This window comes from Oryx dammah, unplaced genomic scaffold, assembly GCF_014754425.2.
Source record: "Oryx dammah isolate SB20612 unplaced genomic scaffold, SCBI_Odam_1.1 HiC_scaffold_5, whole genome shotgun sequence".
Classification (NCBI taxonomy): Eukaryota; Metazoa; Chordata; class Mammalia; order Artiodactyla; family Bovidae; genus Oryx; species Oryx dammah.
In genome coordinates, this window is record NW_024070189.1 from 85,293,035 (window position 1) to 85,299,034 (window position 6,000).

General features: G+C 39.4%; 1 long non-coding RNA gene across 2 annotated transcripts in view; it reads left to right on the plus strand.

The window, feature by feature from the left end:
- Positions 1-5,619, plus strand: part of LOC120864726 — a 29,568-nt gene extending 23,949 nt beyond the window's left edge. For both annotated transcript variants that reach the window (XR_005721219.1, XR_005721221.1), the window contains one exon: positions 4,201-5,619. This is a non-coding gene — a long non-coding RNA (uncharacterized LOC120864726). The remainder of the gene's footprint in view (positions 1-4,200) is intronic.
- The last annotated feature ends 381 nt before the right edge of the window (positions 5,620-6,000 follow it).

Sequence of the window (6,000 nt, forward strand, 5' to 3'; positions counted from 1 at the left end):
CCATTTACTTGGAGTTGCATTAATCTGCCTCAGAAGAAAATCATATCTGGAACATAAACTTCAAGTCAAGTCATCACCTGATTTGGTTTAGAACTGTGGTATTGGAGAAGACTCTTGAGAGTCCCTTGGACTGCAAGGAGATCCAACCAGTCCATTCTGAAGGAGATCAGCCCTGGGATTTCTTTGGAGGGAATGATGCTGAAGCTGAAACTCCAGTACTTGGCAACCTCATGCAAAGAGTTGACTCATTGCAAAAGACTTTGATGCTGGGAGGGATTGGGGGCAGGAGGAGAAGGGGACGACCGAGGATGAGATGGCTGGATGGCATCACTGACTCAATGGATGTGAGTCCGAGTGAACTCCGGGTGTTAGTGATGGACAGGGAGGCCTGGCGTGCTGTGATTCATGGGGTTGCAAAGAGTCAGACACCACTGAGCGACTGAACTGAACTGAACCCTTTGTCATTCTCCAAGATTTTTCAGTGCTTTTAACTCCCCAAATGTGGAATTTAATGAGACTATGATCATAATGTAGATACTAATCTTGCAGTTCCTACAGTGAAATGATTTTACTTTGAATTGGCTAGTTTGGAAGGAAAAAAGAGACTGCAGGACTTATTTCCTGGGTAAGGGATCCTTTGAAGATCACTTTGAGCCACCAGGAAGCAAACCCAGCACTGACGTACTTTTACACCAGTTGGTGCCCACTAGGGGCTTCCCTTGTGGCTCAGCTGGTAAAGAATCTGCCTGCAATGCAGGAGACTTAGGTTCGATCCCTGGGTTGAAAAGATACCCTGGAAAAGGGGAAAGCTACCTCTCCAGTATTCTGGCCCAGAGAATTCCATGGACTGTATAGTCCTTGGGGTCACACAGAGTCGGACATGACTGAGCGACTTTCACTTTCAGTGCCCACTATAATTATTGGGCTGAACTAGAATCGTGGACCTCCAGAAATTAATGTCAGTTCTCAGCCAATATCTTATAGCCCTTCCTTACTCAAGGGTTCCTTTAGGAAAAAGTTAAATGAAGGTAGACATATGTGTATCATCACAATGTCTCTCTGTCAAGAGTTTATCTGATACTCCATGGTACTGCTGTCTCAGCATCCATTTTGCTTAGCCAAATGGCCCGCAGTGACCTTATACAGGTACTAGTCCCTTCAAGCCAGCACGAGCCCTAGATAGCAGCCCACAGAGTCATAAACCAGTGTGAGTTCTTGGTATGATTTATTCAACAGCCCTCATGATCAATAGTCTCCCTTGCTTCCCAGTGCCTTCCTCTTGAGTGCCCCTTAGATAAGACCCCACAGTGGAGCTTACCAAAAGCCTCCTGTCACAGGTTGAGTTGACTGAGCCAGAGAAACCAGAGCCAAACCACTTCACACAGAGACCCTAGTAAAGCGTGTGACCCAGGTCCCACCCCACCCCCGTACTCTGCCTTGACCTCCCCATTTGGCCCTTCTGGTCCTTCAAGACATGGACTATAAACTTCTCTACTTCAGTGTCTCCTGTGGTCCATTGTTGAAGAGCAGCAGGTCACCATTTTTCACTCTGTGCTCCACGTAAGAAGTCTAAATCCAACAAATTCATTACACTCTCCCTAATGGCACCTGACCTCTTCTTTATCCAAAGTGCTCTGAGTCTTAATAGGACTCAGGCATGAGTTGGGACTTTCTACCGTTGTGTCAGTCCTCTGTTGATCAGATTTGAAATTTAAAGTTTTTACAATTTAAGTAAGACCTCGTTGACTTTCTAATCATTTGATTTTGGTAGACCTCTGTAATTAACCATCCTAGAGAATTCTGAGTGGACAATCACTCCCTGAGATGTTAACTCGTCTACATTTCTGCTCCATTTGCCACTATGTAGGCTCTGCCCATGAGGATCCTCTCATTTTTACTAAAGTTGTAGAATCAAGTTTTATCCCATTCAATTGCCATTTCAACTAGAATTCCTTGCCTAGAATGAACAGCCAATAAAGTTATTTTTTAAAGATTCTAATGCTCTCCCTTCAATCTATTCTTTATCACAAGTATGAAGGAAAAGTTTGGGAACCCTAGAATGAGGCAGGGGTTTTTGAAAGCATAGGATATATAATCTAGCATTTTTGTCTCCAAACTCTTTCAAGTCTATCTTCAAATTGTGCCAGGATTTTTCTGGTCTTTTTATGCCATTCAAGCTCTCTGTGCAGTCTAAATTGTACTAAAAAACATAGAAAATTTTTAGATCTAAGTATTTCAATCGCTAAGTCGTGTCTGACTTTGTGATCCCATGGACTGCAGCACACTAGGCTCCCCTGGCCTCCAGTGTCTCCCAGAGTTTGTTCAAATTCAAGTCCATTGTGTCAGTGATGCTATCTAACCTTCTCATCCTCTTTAGATCCTCCTACATCTAAATAGCTACCATATTAAGTACAGAAACTCTCATAAGTTCATCCATGAAAAAATTTAGCCCAATCTAAAGTTGTGTCTAACCATGCATGGATAAGCACTCAAAATATCCATTTCCCCAGACACTTTAAATTCATTAATTCCTGCAATCATTTTTACTCTTTTTTCATTGTATCACCTAACCAATGTTGATATTTTTAAAATCCTACTTACTTAGAGGCAGTAAGGCACTAGTGGATGTTTCAACTTTCTTTTACAAAAGAGGCCTATACTCAGCCAAGAAAGGAACAGTGAAAATTACTTCAGATGGATTCATTAGTTCAGAGTTCTCAAACCCTTCAAAATCCTCTTGGATTTTATTGTTTCAGTTATAAAAATCTCACTCTTAATTGATCAAGGCTCTAACTTTCACTTAAAAGACTTGGCAAGGTTATTAATCCAAAGGCTGCTATAACTCAGCAACTCAAAAATAAATAAATAAATCTCCCAGTTTGATTTTCAGTTATCTCTGAGCAACTGCTACAATCAATAAAGTATTTTTTTAGCACTATCACAGGAAGGCTAATAGTTTGATTTTATATCTTGAGAGAGCATTTCACAACATGAGCTTGTTTTTCTAGCTTTAACTTAGCCAATACCGTCAGGATCAAATATTCCACCCCACTCTCTGGCATCCCTTATCTCCTTTAAATTAGCCTTTTGGACTCCCTTCCAGTGCCAGAGAGTTTCATCCTCAGTGGATGTATGACTCCTGGTGAGTAGACTTGATTAGTACTCTTGCTGTGATAGAACATGAGCAGTTATGTTTTTATGCAGGAATCTTACTATATTACTCTATCTCAAAAAATCAAATCAAGGTAACTCACATTTTCTTGAGGTCTATTGCCTAGAATCCAAGTTTTGTATCTAATTTTGTCATATTTCTTTGGTTGCAATCAACAGAAACCAATTATGCTTAAGGAGGGGGAGAATAAATTTTTTTTAAAGTATGTAGTTCACAAAATCAAAAACTAAAAACTAAATCTTAGACCAGATCAAAATCAGAATAGTTTTAAGTATTTTAATGGCACAATTTTCAATTTTATTATAGAGCATTATAATCAGACAACCCTCTTCCAATTTCCTTCCACATCTGAGTGTTTCTATGTAGTAAGTGATTTCCAAGGATAGAGAGTCTGGTAGCTAGCATGGAATGGACCTACCTCTGTGTTGGTGGGGAATGGACTGGGTCCCATAATTTCTTCAAAATTAAACAGATGAGGAAAAGAATGATCTCCAGTCCACTTTCCAAAAAAGGGTTGGACTATAAACAAATACATATATAGAGACATAAAAGACTGTACTACACATGAAAAAGATCAAGAATTCTTACTGATTTCCATGAGAATCCTGGGAAAGAAATTAGAATACTCAAATGATAGTAAACAGTCCTTGTTCAACATCTTACCTCAGCTGCTACAGTCACAGCTTTGTTTAAATGCATACATGGTGCACACACTCTTCTTTCTGAAACTCAGCAGATTTGCAAATAGAGACATTAGGTACATGGTGGAGGAGGGTAGTCATCAAGATTTCCTAGACATCATACCACTTAACACATCACTTTAGAATCCACCAAAGTTTCCAGTCCTGCTAAATTTCTAATTAGATTATCTCTTAAATTCGTGTATCAGATGTAAATGACAGATTATGAGACAACAGTTATAGATTCTGGCTAATACTTTGTTTCTACCACTAACTTCTCATGCTTGTTTTTTAACACAAGAATTATATTTTTCTGCCATGGTAACTTTGGGGGCTTTTTTCCTGCAGGTAAAAATGCAGATGGCATTGGCTACTGGAACTCCATCGTGGTGCTCAATTTTACAAACATTACTCTTCTGCAGGAACACATAGCTGTCCATGTGATAGATTGTTGCAAATTAAAGAAACGCCCCCCCTTTTGGGATGGAATCGGAAAGCCACTCTGAGCAAAAGCAAGCAGTCAGGAATACAAGTTGGCAAGCAAAGCAAGAACAGACCTTTAGTTGCTCCTCTCTCATGGCCTGGATCTTTGTACAGCGCATAATTCGACTTGCCATTTGTGATGGCTCTGCTCTCAAGGTAATTTAGACAAACTGGAACAAATGGAAACCTTTCTGTTGGAGTCATCTGTTTGAAAGCTTTGGGAAAAATGACTACAGAAAATCCTGAACTGGAGTTATTGAGTATTTCCACATTCGTGAGATGACTGAAGAAAACTGTACCATCCTACTGGTTGAAAGATTTTGCCATTGTGTACCCAACTTTGAAGATGCTTCTATTTCCTTACAATTTAATGTGATACATCATATTTAAGATGCTGAGTTCTTGTTGAATGCAGTCAAAATTGAGTATTGGAATGCTTATCCCTTTTTCAGAAAGGTGGCTTCCTGGACTGTCTCCTCCTTCCTGTACTTTCCCTCATTCCTTGCTCTTGACTCCTTCCTACTGTCCACAGTGTGTTTTGACCTCTTACCTCAAATTAGTGCAGGCTCTTGTGTCTTGATAGCTATCCTGGCTGTGGCATTGGTCCTCTATCTCAGCAATGTCTTCGTGGACATTGTAATGATCCTTCCATCTCAGCTTGGTCATCAAGACCCCCTCATATGTACACATTACCCCCAGTCTGACTTGGCCAAACTGACAGTTTTCCCTTCTTACCCAATTTGGGTCCATGCTCACTCATTTCAACCACACTTTTATCAGTGATAGGTATTCATTTTGACCCTCTGTCACAGCTACCTAACTGAAATCCTTAACATGGATCAACCCAGCCATTTAGATCTTTTTACCAGTGGTTCTGAAATGTGATCTGAAGACCATTGGAGGTCTCCCTGAAACCATTTCAGCAGTTCAACAGGGTAAAAGACAAATTTATAGTAACATTATAGTTTATTTGCCTTTTTAATTCTCATTTATTCTTAGTAGTACAAAGCAGTTTCCAGGTCAAATACAGAAGCAGATGTGAAAATCCATATGTTTATGGATTGGTCGTACATTAAAGAGAGCTGCAAAACCTCTAAAACAAGTCTACTCTTCTAAGTTTTTTTCTTTCCAGATATGGCTATTTTTCATGAAAATGTTACATAGATTAATGGTTAATGAGTTTATTAAGTGTTGATAAGTGAATAATTTTTAAAGTTCTCAAAGGCTGTGTGACAAAAATTTATAGTGATAAGGCACAATAATAAAATCTCTGTGGGGGCTTAATAGTTGTTAATGTTGAGACCAAGAAAGTTTGGAAATCACTGTTCTAAAACATGAGATCACTTATAAATGATGCAGGAAGTTGATGTGGCAGGGTGTTTATAAGTCCAAGTATCATGCTTCACAGAAGGTGGATACTGAGTATGGTGCTCAGGACATAGGTATGAAGTTATGTTGGAACTTTGAGGAAAAAACAGCATTCCAACTCAGCTATTTAAAATACTAAAACAAACAAACAAACAAAAATACTAAAACATGAGGCTGTTAAAATGCTGCCCTCAATATGCCAGCAAATTTAGAAAACTCAGCAGTAGTCACAGGACTGGAAAAGGTCAGTTTTCATTCCAATCCCAAAGAAGGGAACTGCCAAAGAATGTTCAAACT